Here is a 14,051-nt window from a genome sequence, read left to right as displayed (position 1 = left end):
TTGCCACTCTCCAATTTTCAGGCACCTCACCCGTGACTATCGATGATTCAAATATCTCGGCTACGGGACCCGCAATTTCCTCCCTAGCCTCCCACAGTGTCCTGGGATACACTTCATCAGGTCCCGGGGATTTATCTACCTTGATGCATTTTAAGACTTCCAGCACCTCCTTCTCTGTAATATGAACACTCCTCAAGACATCACTATTTATTTCCCCAAGTTCCCTAACATCCATGCTTTTCTCAACAGTAAATACTGATGAGAAATATTCATTTAGGATCTCACCCATCTCTTGTGGATCCGCACATAGATGACCTTGTTGCAAGGTTCAACACAGATGTCAGGGGGATGTATTTTACACAGAGGGTGGTGGGAGCGGCACAGGCTTGGAGGGCCGAAGGGCCTGTTCCTGTGCTGTATTGTTCTTTGTTCTTAAGAGGCCTTACTCTCTCCCTTGTTACTCTTTTGCTCTTTACGTATTTGTAGAAGCTCTTTGGATTCTCCTTTGCCTTATCTGCCAAAGCAATCTTGTGTCACCTTCTTCTTCTTGACCAGGGCCTCAATATCCCGAGTCATCCAGGGTTCCCGACTTCTACCAGCCTTGCCCTTCACTCTCAGAGGAATGTGTTTACTCTAAACCATGGTTATTTATTTATTAATTATTAGTCATAAGGCTTACATTAACACTGCAATGAAGTTACTGTGAAATTCCCCTAGTCGCCACACTCCGGCGCCTGTTTGGGTCAATGCACCCTAACCACACTGAACACACTTTTGAAAGCCTCCCACTTTTATAAATGACCTGGATGAGGAAGTGGAGGGATGGGTTGGTAAGTTTGCTGACGACACAAAGGTTGGAGGTGTTGTGGATAGTGTGGAGGGATGTCAGAAGTTGCAGCGAGACATTGATAGGATGCAAGACTGGCCGGAGAAGTGGCAGATGGAGTTCAACCCAGATAAGTATGAGCTGGTTCATTTTGGCAGGTCAAATAGGATGGCGGAATATAATATTAATGGTAGGACTCTTGGCAGAGTGGAAGATCAGAGGATCTTGGGGTCCGAGTTCATAGGACGCTCAAAGCAGCTGTGCAGGTTGAGGCTGTGTTTAAGAAGGCGTATGGTGTACTGGCCTTCATCAATCGAGGAATTGAGATTAGGAGTCATGAGATAATGTTGCAGCTATATAAGACCCTGGTCAGACCCCACTTGGAGTACTGTGCTCAGTTCTGGTCGCCTCATTACAGGAAGGATGTGGAAGCCATAGAAAGGGTGCAGAGGAGATTTACAAGGATGTTGCCTGGGTTGAGGAGCATGCCTTATGAGGATAGGTTGAGTGAGCTCGGCCTTTTCTCCTTGGAGAGACGAAGGATGAGGGGTGACCTGATAGAGGTGTATAAGATGTTGAGAGGTATTGATCGAGTGGATAGTCAGGGGCTTTTTCCCAGGGCTGAAATGGTTGCCACAAGAGGACACAGGTTTAAGGTGCTGGGGAATAGGTACAGAGGAGATGTCAGGGATAAGTTCTTCACTCAGAGGGTGGTGGGTGCGTGGAATGGGCTGTCAGCAACGGTGGTGGAGGCGGATTCGATAGGGTCTTTTAAAAGACTTTTAGAAACATAGAAACATAGAAACATAGAAAAACTACAGCACAAACAGGCCCTTCGGCCCACAAGGTGTGCTGAACACATCCCTACCTTCTAGACCTACCTACAACCCTCCATCCTATTAAGTTCCATGTACTTATCCAGGAGTCTCTTAAAAGACCCGATTGAGTTTGCCTCCACCACCACTGACGGCAGCCGATTCCACTCGCCCACCACCCTCTGTGTGAAAAACTTACCCCTAACATCTCCCCTGTATCTACCCCCCAGCACCTTAAACCTGTGTCCTCTCGTAGCAGACATTTCCACCCTGGGAAAAAGCCTCTGAGAGTCCACCCGATCTATGCCTCTCAACATCTTATACACCTCTATTAGGTCTCCTCTCATCCTTCGTCTCTCCAAGGAGAAAAGACCGAGCTCCCTCAGCCTATCCTCATAAGGCATGCCACTCAATCCAGGCAACATCCTTGTAAATCTCCTCTGCACCCTTTCAATCTTTTCCACATCCTTCCTATAGTGAGGCGACCAGAACTGAGCACATTACTCCAAGTGGGGTCTGCATCATTATCCCTGGACTCCTAAACTGAATCCCTCGATTGATAAAGGCCAGCACACCATACGCCTTCTTAACCACCTTCTCCACCTGCGGGGCTGATTTTAGAGTCCTATGGACCCGGACCCCAAGGTCCTTCTGATCCTCTACAGTACTAAGAGTCTTTCCCTTTATATTGTACTCCTTCATCCCATTTGACCTACCAAAATGGGCCACGACGCATTTATCTGGGTTGAAGTCCATCTGCCACTTGTCCGCCCAGTCTTGCATCCTATCTATGTCCCTCTGTAACTTCTGACATCCCTCCAGACTATCCACAACCCCACCAACCTTCGTGTCGTCGGCAAACTTACCAACCCATCCCTCCGCTTCCTCATCCAGGTCATTTATGAAAACGACAAACAGCAAGGGTCCCAGAACAGATCCCTGGGGCACACCACTGGTGACCGACCTCCATTTAGAAAAAGACCCATCCCACTCTCTGCCTCCTTTGGGCAAGCCAGTTCTGGATCCACCGGGCAGCAGCCCCTTGGATCCCATGCCCTCCCACTTTTTCTAGATAAGTACATGGAACTTAGTAAGATAGAGGGTTATAGGTAAGCCTCGTAATCGCTAAGGTAGGGACATGTTCGGCACAACTTTGTGGGCTGAAGGGCCTGTATTGTGCTGTAGTTTTTCTATGTTTCTATGTTTACCAGACGTCCCTTTGTCTGCATATTGTGAACTATTCTGGTCGCCAGACTACTAGAAGGATGTGGAGGCTTTGGAGAGGGTACAGAAATGATTTACCAGGATGTTGCCTGGTATGGAGGGTATTAGCTCTGAGGAGAAGTTGGAGAAATTAGACCCTGGTAATTATAGGCTGGTTAGTCTTACTTCGGTGGTTGGTAAGTTGATGGAAAAGGTCCTTAGGGATGGGATTTACGACCATTTAGAAAGATGCGGATTAATCCGGGATAGTCAGCATGGAGTCATGAAGGGTAAGTCTTGCCTCACAAATTTGATTGAATTTTTTGAGGAGGTAACTAAGTGTGTTGATGAAGGTAGGGCAGTTGATGTCATATACATGGATTTTAGTAAGGCGTTTGATAAGGTCCCCCATGGTCGGCTTATGATGAAAGTGAGGAGGTGTGGGATAGAGGGAAAGTTGGCCGATTGGATAGGTAACTGGCTGTCTGACCGAAGACAGAGGGTGGTGGTGGATGGAAAATTTTCGGACTGGAGGCAGGTTGCTAGCGGAGTGCCACAGGGATCGGTGCTTGGTCCTCTGCTCTTTGTGATTTTTATTAATGACTTAGAGGAGGGGGCTGAAGGGTGGATCAGTAAATTTGCTGATGACACCAAGATTGGTGGGGTAGTGGATGAGGTGGAGGGCTGTTGTAGGCTGCAAAGAGACATAGATAGGATGCAAAGCTGGCTGAAAAATGGCAGATGGAGTTTAACCCTGATAAATGTGAGGTGATTCATTTTGGTCGGACTAATTTACATATGGATTACAGAGTCAAAGGTAGGGTTCTGAAGACTGTGGAGGAACAGAGAGATCTTGGGGTCCATATCCACTGATCTCTAAAGGTTGCCACTCAAGTGGATAGAGCTGTGAAGAAGGCATATAGTGTGTTAGCTTTTATTAACAGGGGGTTGGAGTTTAAGAGCCGTGGGGTTATGCTGCAACTGTACAGGACCTTGGTGAGACCACATTTGGAATATTGTGTGCAGTTCTGGTCACCTCACTATAAGAAGGATGTGGAAGCGCTGGAAAGAGTGCAGAGGAGATTTACCAGGATGCTGCCTGGTTTGGAGGGTAGGTCTTATGAGGAAAGGTTGAGGGAGCTAGGGCTGTTCTCTCTGGAGCGGAGGAAGTTGAGGGGAGACTTAATGGAGGTTTATAAAATGAGGAAAAGGATAGATAGAGTGGATGCTCAGAGACTATTTCTTGGGTGGATGGAGCTATTACAAGGGGGCATAACTATAGTGTTAGGTTTGTTAGAGAATATAAAGACTGACAAATCCCCAGGGCCTGATGGAATCTATCCAAGGCTGCTCAGGGAGACGAGAGATGAAATCGTTGGGCCTCTGACGCAAATCTTTGTCTCGTCACTGGACACAGGTGAGGTCCCAGAGGATTGGAGGATAGCCAATGTGGTCCCGTTATTTAAGAAGGGTAGGAAGGATAACCCGGGTAATTATAGGCCGGTGAGCTTGACGTCCGTGGTGGGGAAGTTGTTGGAGAAGATTCTTAAAGATAGGATGTATGCGCATTTAGAAAGGAATAAACTCATTAACGATAGTCAACATGGTTTTGTGAGAGGGAGGTCATGCCTCACGAACCTGGTGGTGTTTTTTGAAGAAGTGACCAAAATGGTTGACGAAGGAAGGGCCGTGGATGTTGTCTATATGGACTTTAGTAAAGCGTTTGACAAAGTCCCTCATGGTAGGCTAGTGAAAAAGGTTGGATCCCATGGGATAAAGGGGGAGGTGGCTAGATGGGTGGAGAACTGGCTTGGTCATAGAAGACAGAGGGTGGTAGTGGAAGGGTCTTTTTCCGGCTGGAGGCCTGTGACTAGTGGTGTACCGCAAGGCTCTGTATTGGGACCTCTGCTGTTTGTGATTTATATAAATGATCTGGAAGAAGGAGTAACTGGGGTGATCAGTAAGTTTGCGGACGACACAAAACTGGCAGGACTTGCAGATAGTGAGGAACATTGTCAGAGGCTACAGAAGGATATAGATAGGCTGGAAATTTGGGCAAGGAAATGGCAGATGGAGTTCAATCCTGATAAATGCGAAGTGATGCATTTTGGTGGGAATAATGTAGGGAGGAGCTACACGATAAATGGAAGAACCATAAAGGGTGTAGAGACGCAGAGGGACCTGGGTGTGCAAGTCCACAGATCTTTGAAGGTGACGTCACAGGTGGAGAAGGTGGTGAAGAAGGCATATGGCATGCTTGCCTTTATAGGACGGGGCATAGAGTATAAAAGTTGGGGTCTGATGTTGCAGATGTATAGAACGTTGGTTCGGCCGCATTTGGAATACTGCGTCCAGTTCTGGTCGCCACACTACCAGAAGGACGTGGAGGCTTTGGAGAGAGTACAGAGGAGGTTTACCAGGATGTTGCCTGGTATGGAGGGGCTTGGTTATGAGGAGAGATTGGGGAAACTGGGGTTGTTCTCCTTGGAAAGACGGAGGATGAGGGGAGACTTAATAGAGGTGTATAAAATTATGAAAGGCATAGATAGGGTGAACGGTGGGAAGCTTTTCCCCCGGTCGGTGGTGACGTTCACGAGGGGTCATAGGTTCAAGGTGAAGGGGGGGAGGTTTAACACAGATATCAGAAGGACATATTTCACACAGAGGGTCGTGGGGGCCTGGAATGTGTTGCCGGGCAAGGTGGTGGAGGCGGACACACTGGGAACGTTTAAGACTTATCTAGACAGCTATATGAACGGAGTGGGAATGGAGGGATACAAAAGAGTGGTCTAGTTTGGACCAGGGAGCGGCGCGGGCTAATTGTTCCTGGTTTCTCATTTCAAGGCTTCATTCTATGATCATCTTGCTGGTGCCAGTACAGAGTGAGACTGCGGATAGTTGGGAACCTGTCTCAGGGGCAGGGAATTCAGATGGTGTTCGTGGAAGTGGAAATGACTAGGGTTGGGAAGCATTTTCCGATCGGGGCCATTGTGATCTCCTGGACTCGTTTCGATCGCCTCAGGGGGTCGGAGAGGAATTTCCCAGATTTTTTTCCCCATATTGGCCCTGGGGTTTTTCACTCTGGGTTTTCGCCTCTCCCTGGAGATCACATGGTCTGGAATGGGGGGGTGGGGGTAAGTTAATAGGTTGTAATGAACAAAGCATCGTAGCTGTGAGGGACAGCTCGGTGGATAGGATATTGGTATGTAGATAGGCTGGAAAATTGGGCGGGGATCCTGGATTCAGGATTCAATCCTGGACCGGGGAGCGGTGCGGGCTTGGAGGGCCGAAGGGCCTGTTCCTGTGCTGTATTGTTCTTTGTTCTTTGTTCTATAGGGTTTATGGTGAGAGATATAGGAAGGATGTCCAAGGTAGGTTCTTTACTCAGAGAGTGGTTGGGGTGTGGAATGGACTGCCTGCAGTGATAGTGGAGTCAGACACTTTAGGAACATTTAAGCGGTTATTGGATAGGCACATGGAGCACACCAGGATGATAGGGAGTGGGATAGCTTGATCTTGGTTTCAGATAAAGCTCGGCACAACATCGTGGGCCGAAGGGCCTGTTCTGTGCTGTATTGTTCTATGTTCTATGTTCTTTGTTCTAAACTTGGTTTGTTCTCACTGGAACGATGGAGGTTGAGGGGTGACCTAATAGAGGTTTACAAGATTATGAGGGTCATGGACAGAGTGGATCGTCAGAAGCTCTTTCCAAGGGTAGAAACGTCAAGTACTCGGGGGCACAGGTTTAAGGTGCGTGGGGAAAGTTTAAAGGAGATGTACGATGCAGGTTTTTTACACCGAGGGTGGTGAGTGTCTGGAACGCGCTGCCCGGGGGGTGGGTGGGGCGGGGTGGGGGGGAGGGGGGGAGCAGGTACGATAGCAGCATTTAAGGGGCAACTGGACGAATACATGAATAGGATGGGAATGGAAGGATACAGACTCTGTAAATGCATACGGTTTTAGTTTAGGCAGGCATTGTGGTCGGCACAGGTTTGGAGGGCCGAAGGGCCTGTTCCTGTGTGGTACTGTTTGTTCTTTGAGCAAGGTTCCCTTTCCCAGACACAGTCATTCTGTTTAGAAAGGAGTCGATATAACCAGGCTGACTCGAGTTAAAATTCAGAAAGTTTATTCATCATCAAAACATTCAGGAGAAATGGTAAAACACAGGGATGATCAGATTTGGAAATAGGAATTGAGTGGGTAAATATAATAAAGAGTTATCTGGAACGGTCCTGGAATTGTGAGGAGGATCTGATGAAGTGTTGTACTCATTACCTCGAGTGATTCGGGTTGAGTTGACTTTCTGCAGGTGAGTGCTTGATTCTTTGCTTCAGGTGTTCTGTGGTTTGCTGGAGTTATTTCAGTTCTTTACTCCCCTCTGTGATCCTTTCGCTGCCTCATTGACTTCCACAGTCAGAGAGAGAGTTTCCAGGTATTCCTGCAAAACGTGGCTATTTTTGTAGGGGCCTTGCCCTGATTGCTCAGATATCAAGCAACTTTCATGTGGGAAACTTCCAACTGCTTTCTCTTACAGCACTCACACTCACTCACACTCACACACACTCACTCACACTCACTCACACTCACTCACACACACACTCACACTGACACACACTCACACTCACACAGACACACACTCACACACACACGCACACACACTCACACTCACACTTACACACTCACACTGGCACTCACTCACACACACTCACACACACTCACTCACACTCACTCACACTCTCACTCACACTCACTCACACTCACTCACACTCACACTCACTCACACTCACACTCACACTCACACTCTCACTCACACTCACTCACTCACAGTCATACTCGCACACACTCACACACACTCACACTCACTCACACTCACACTCTCACTCACACTCACACTCATACTCACACACACTCACACTCACTCACACTCACTCACACTCACACTCACTCACATTCACACTCACACTTCCACACTCACACTGGCACTCACTCACACTCACTCACACACACACTCACACTGACACACACACACCCACTCACACACTCACACACACAACACTCACACACACTCACACTGACACACACACACTCACACCCACTCACACACACAACACTCACACACTCACACTGGCACTCACTCACACTCACGCACACACTCACACTCACTCACACACACAACACACAAACACACACACTCACACACACATCCACACTCACACTCACTCACACTCACACACACACACTCACACTCGCTCACACTCACTCACACTCACTCACACTCACTCACACACTGACACTCACTCACACTCACTCACGCTCGCACTCACACTCACACACACTCACACACTCACACTCCCTCACACTCGCTCACACTCACTCACACACTGACACTCACTGACACTCACTCACACTCACACTCACACACACTCACCCTGACACTCACTCACACTCACTCACACACACACACTCACCCTGACACTCACTCACACTCACTCAAACCCACACTCACACTGACACTCACTCACACTCAGTCAAACCCACACTCACACTGACACTCATTCACACTCACTCACACTCACTCACACACACACACTCACACTGACACACACTCACACACACACACTCACACAGACACACACTCACACACACGCACACACACTCACACTCACTCTCACACACACACACTCACCCTGACACTCACTCACACTCACTCAAACCCACACTCACACTGACACTCACTCACACTCAGTCAAACCCACACTCACACTGACACTCATTCACACTCACTCACACTCACTCACACACACACTCACACTGACACACACTCACACTCACACAGACACACACACTCACACACACACGCACACACACTCACACTCACTCTCACACACTCAAACTCATACTCACATTCACACTCACTCACTCACTCACACTCACTCACACTCACACACACTCACTCACACTCACTCACACTCTCACTCACACTCACTCACACTCACTCACACTCACACTCACTCACACTCACACTCACACTCTCACTCACACTCACTCACTCACAGTCATACTCGCACACACTCACACACACTCACACTCACTCACACTCACACTCTCACTCACACTCACACTCATACTCACACACACTCACACTCACTCACACTCACTCACACTCACACTCACTCACATTCACACTCACACTTCCACACTCACACTGGCACTCACTCACACACACACTCACACTCACACTGACACACACACACCCACTCACACACACAACACTCACACACACTCACACTGACACACACACACTCACACCCACTCACACACACAACACTCACACACTCACACTGGCACTCACTCACACTCACGCACACACTCACACTCACTCACACACACAACACACAAACACACACACTCACACACACATCCACACTCACACTCACTCACACTCACACACACACACTCACACTCGCTCACACTCACTCACACTCACTCACACTCACTCACACACTGACACTCACTCACACTCACTCACGCTCGCACTCACACTCACACACACTCACACACTCACACTCCCTCACACTCGCTCACACTCACTCACACACTGACACTCACTGACACTCACTCACACTCACACTCACACTCACACACACTCACCCTGACACTCACTCACACTCACTCACACACACACACTCACCCTGACACTCACTCACACTCACTCAAACCCACACTCACACTGACACTCACTCACACTCAGTCAAACCCACACTCACACTGACACTCATTCACACTCACTCACACTCACTCACACACACACACTCACACTGACACACACTCACACACACACTCACACAGACACACACTCACACACACGCACACACACTCACTCTCACACACACACACTCACCCTGACACTCACTCACACTCACTCAAACCCACACTCACACTGACACTCACTCACACTCAGTCAAACCCACACTCACACTGACACTCATTCACACTCACTCACACTCACTCACACACACACTCACACTGACACACACTCACACTCACACAGACACACACACTCACACACACACGCACACACACTCACACTCACTCTCACACACTCAAACTCATACTCACATTCACACTCACTCACTCACTCACACTCACTCACACTCACACACTCACACACTCACATTCACACACACACACATTCACACACTCGCACATACACGCACACACTCACACACACACTCACACACTCCCACACTCACACACACACTCCCACACTGACACACATGCTCACACACACAGACACTCACACACACACGCTCACACAATCACACACTCACACACACTCACACATGCACACTCACACACACTCATACACACTCACACTCACAGACACTCACACACACTCACACTGACACTGACTCATACTCACCTACAAACACTCATACACGCACACACACTCACACTCTCTCACACACACATACTCACACACACACACACACACACTCACAGGCACGCACACACACTCACACACACTCACACTCAAACACATTTACACACACACTCATACACACATACACTCACACACACATACACTGACACTCGCACTCACTCACACTTACCCAGACACACTCACACACACACAGACTCACACTCACACACACACTCCCACACTCAAATGCACTCACACACACTCACACATTCACACACTCATTCACACACACACACACACACACACACACTCACTCACACAGACACATACTCACACTCACACACACACTCCCACACTCAAACGCACTCACACACACTCACACATTCACACACTCATTCACACACACACACACACACACACACACACACACACACACACACACACACACACACACACTCACAGGCATGCACACACACTCACACACACTCACACTCAAATACATTTACACACACACTCATACACACATACACTCACACTCACACACACATACACTGACACTCGCACTCACTCACACTTACCCAGACACACTCACACACACACACACAGACTCACACTCACACACACACTCCCACACTCAAACGCACTCACACACACTCACACATTCACACACTCATTCACACACACACACACACACACACACACACACACACACACACACACACTCACACAGACACATACTCACACACTCACTCACATATACATACACACACACACACTCACTCACACACAGACCCACTCACTACATAGACACACATACACTCACTCACACAGACACACTCACACACACTGACACACACACGCATACACTCACACACACACACCCACTCACTACACAAGCACACATACACTTACTCACAAACACACACACACTTACTCACACACACACACACACACAGACACACACACACTCACTCACACAGAGACAAACACACACTCACACACAAGCACTCACACTCACACACACTCACTCACACACACTCACACAGACACACACTCACAAACACACACACATTCACACTGACACTGACTCATACCCACCTACAAACGCTCATACACACACACACACTCTCTCACACTCACATACTCACACACTCACAAGCATGCACACACACTCACACACGCACACACTCACGCACTCACACATACACTCACACTCAAACACACACACACATACACTTGCACTCACTCACACTCACCCAGACACACACACTCACACACACATACAGACTCACACTCCCACACACACTCCCACACACAATCACGCACTCACTCACACACACACACACACACACACATTCACTCACACAGACACACACACTCACACTCACTCACACACACGCACACACTCATACACTCACTCACATATACATACACACACACACTCACTCACACACAGACCCACTCACTACATAGACACACATACACTCACTCACACAGACACACTCACACACACTGACACACACACGCACACACTGACACACACACACCCACTCACTACACAAACACACACACACACACACTTACACACACACTCACAGACACACACACTCACACACACACACTCACACAGAGACACTCACACACACACTCACACACACACACGCAATGACACACTCACACACACACTCACACGGACACACACACAAGCACTCACACTCACACATACATACTCACTCACACACACTCACACACGCACACACACACACTCACACAGAGACACTCCCAACACACTCACACACACACACGCAATGACACACTCACACACACACTCACACACACACAAGCGCTCACACTCACACATACATACTCACTCACACACACACTCACACACGCACACGCACACACACACACACACACACACACTCAGGCACACACACACACACACACGCAATGACACACACACTCACTACACAGAGACACACACACACTCTCACACACACTCACACACACTACACACACACACACACACTCATTACACAGAGAAACTCACACCCACACATAGACACACACCCACACACACACTCACACACACACGCACGCTCACGCACACACATGCACACGCACACATACTCACACACACACTGACACTCACACAGACACACACACACACTCACACATACACACACTCAGTCACACAGACTCACACACACATACACACACTCACTCACACAGACTCACACAGACTCACACACACACACACACTCACACACGCTCACTCACACAGACACACTCACACACACACCCACACACTCACATACTCACACACACACACTCACACACACACACCCACTTTCTCACACAGACACACACACACACACACTCACACACACATACTCACACACACACATGCACGCACTCACAGACACACACACACTCACTCACTCACACACTCACACAGACACACACTCACACACACACTCACACACAACATGTACACACTCACACTCACTCACACACCCACTCACTCACACACACACAGATTCACACACACACAGACACACACACACAATCACACACACTCACACAGACACACTCACACTCACACAGACACACACACACACTCACACACACACACACACACACTCACACACACTCACTCTGTGATCTCTAAGGATTTCACCAGAAGTAATTTATACTAATGATGAAATTGGGCTGAGATTTAGAATCTGAGAAGGATTCAGGACTCACTCACACTCACTCGCATGCACACGCACACACACACTCACTGACACTTACACAGACACACACACACACACACTCACACACACTCATGCACGCACACACACACACTCACTCACACTCACACACTCTCACACTCACACACACTCACACAGACACACTCACACAGACACACACACAGACACACTCACACACTCACTCACACTCACACATTCACACACACGTACACTCACTCACACAGACACACACACACACACTCACACACACACTCACTCACACACTCACACACACTCACACACACACACTCACACACACACTCACTCACACACTCACACAGACACTCACACTCACACACACACTCACACACGCACACTCCCACATACACACACACACCCACACACACCCTGACACACACACACACTCACACCCTCACACCCACACTCACTCCATGATCTCTAAGGATTTCACCAGAAGTAATTTATACTAATGATGAAATTGGGCTGAGATTTAGAATCTGAGAAGGATTCAGGACTCACTCACACACACACTCATGCACGCACACACACTCACACACTCACTCACACACTCTCACACTCACACACACACTTACACACTCACGCACACATACTCACACATACACACACACACCCTGACACACACAATCACACTCTCACACACAAACTCACTCACACACTCACACACACAGAAACACACTCCCACACTCACACACACACTCACACACTCACACACACACACATGCTCACACACACAGACACTCACACACACACGCTCACACAATCACACACACGCATTCACACACACACACTCACACACGCACACTCACACACACTCATACACACTCAAACTCACACTCAAACACACATACACTCACACTCGCACTCACTCACACTTTCCCAGACACACTCACACACACACACATTCACACACTCATTCACACACTCACACACACACACTCACTCACACAGACACATACTCACACACTCACTCACATGTACATACACACACACACACTCACTCACACACA

This window comes from Mustelus asterias, unplaced genomic scaffold (genome assembly GCF_964213995.1).
Source record: "Mustelus asterias unplaced genomic scaffold, sMusAst1.hap1.1 HAP1_SCAFFOLD_907, whole genome shotgun sequence".
NCBI lineage: Eukaryota > Metazoa > Chordata > Chondrichthyes > Carcharhiniformes > Triakidae > Mustelus > Mustelus asterias.
Note: the sequence above shows the minus strand (reverse complement) of the source record.